The sequence below is a fragment of the Vombatus ursinus genome, unplaced genomic scaffold (assembly GCF_900497805.2).
Source record: "Vombatus ursinus unplaced genomic scaffold, bare-nosed wombat genome assembly UNPS02012082.1, whole genome shotgun sequence".
In the NCBI taxonomy this organism is placed as follows: domain Eukaryota; kingdom Metazoa; phylum Chordata; class Mammalia; order Diprotodontia; family Vombatidae; genus Vombatus; species Vombatus ursinus.
In genome coordinates, this window is record NW_020951860.1 from 3,280,296 (window position 1) to 3,282,099 (window position 1,804).

The following is a 1,804-nucleotide window of genomic DNA, read 5'->3' on the forward strand; positions in this document are numbered from 1 at the left end:
ATGATAAAATCACCAAATGCAGTAGTATAGAACAAGGCTTCTTAAACTTTTCCAATGGAGAAAAGAAAAGGGCCCAGGACAGAGCCGTGTCGGGCACCAGGGGTTAGTGGGGGTGACCTGGATGATGATCCAGAAAAGTAGGCTGAGAATGAATGGCCAGATTGATAGGAAGAGAGAGCAGTGTCACTAAAACCTTGAGAAAAGAGTATCAAGAAGACGGTGATTGATAATGCCAATGGCTGCAGAGGGGTCTAGCAGAAGGAGGATTGAGAAGACGCCATTGGATTTGACAACTAAGAGAGTATTAGTAACTTTGGAGAGAGCAGTTTTAGTGGAATGATAAGGTCAGAAAACATTGTAAGAGGTTAAGAAGAGAATGAACAGAGAGAAAGTGGAGGCACCTATTGCAGACCACCTTTTCAAGAAGTTTAGCTACAAAGGGCAGATGAGGATATAGGATGAGATTTAGCAGGGATGGAAGGATCAAATGAAGGTGTTTTTGTTTTTTCCAGAATGGGAACACAGAGCATGTTTGTAAACATTATGGTCATAAGGAAGTAGAACCGGGAACCCGGTTTGTCTGGATGGACAGATGACAGACTGGGGGCGGGGGAGCTTTAAATACTTAAAGCCCTGGAGACAGCCAACAATTCGAGTCAGCACTTCTGGTGAGCAAAAGAAAGAGCTTGCAATCAGAAGTGACCCAACTCTACACCTCTTGGTGGTGAGAAAGACGAAATTTTCTCTTCTCATCACAAACTCTGTAGACTATGCCATCTAGCAACAGAACTTTCTTAAAAGAAGACTATGTGGGGCAGCTAGGTAGCGCAGTGGATAGAGCACCAGCCCTGAAGTCAAGAAGACCTGAGTTCAAATTCAGCCTCAGACCAAAACACTTGACACTAGCTGTGTGACCCTGGGTAAGTCACTTAACCCCAATTACCTTAAAAAAAAATGTGGCAATGAAAAAAGAGGCACGGTAAAGAGGCAACTAGGTAGTACAGTGGATAGTGCCCGACCTGAAATCAGAAAGACTCGAATTAAAATCCAACTTCAGACACTAGCTGTGTGACCCTGGGCAAACCACTTAACCTTGTTTGCCTTATTTTCCTCATCTGTAAAATGAACTAGCCGGAGAATGAAATGGCAAAACACTCCAGCATCTTTACTCAAGAAAACCTCCCAAAAATGGCTCACCAAGAGTCGGACACAACTGAACAGCTCTGGAGTAAGATCTCATTTTCAATCTACCCTATATTTGCTGTGTGACCTTTGAGAGATAATTTCCTTTTTCCGAGCCTCATTTTCATATACAATGAGGGGGCTTGGGCTAGATGATTTCTGAGGATTCTAAATCCTAAGAAGTGCTAGAGGAACAATGGGAAAAGAGAAAGTGGTGTGTTAAACAGGATAGGATTTGACTGTGATTTCACTGAGACTCCCAGGTGAGGAAACTCCCTCTACTAATGCAAGTTAATATCTTCTCTGCAATTTGTAAGCTTTGAAAGTGACTAGGGCCAGTCAGAATGTCCTAGATGGGACTTGAACCTAGAATTTCCTGCCTTCGAGGCCAGCTCTCTGTACAGTATGCTTCAGATTTTTTTTTAAAGCAACTATCGTTTTGTCAGTTAACTTCAACGTAAGTTTATTCTAGTGCGCTGGGGATCTTCCATAAAAGTAACTTGCCCAACCAGAGTACAGAGGAGGTGTGGCAGGTAAAGGGCGGGCAGAAAGTAAGGGAGCAGCAAACCCCGCCCCGCCGGCCCCAGCCGAAAGCAGGAAGCGGGGAGCAGTGGAGCTGAGT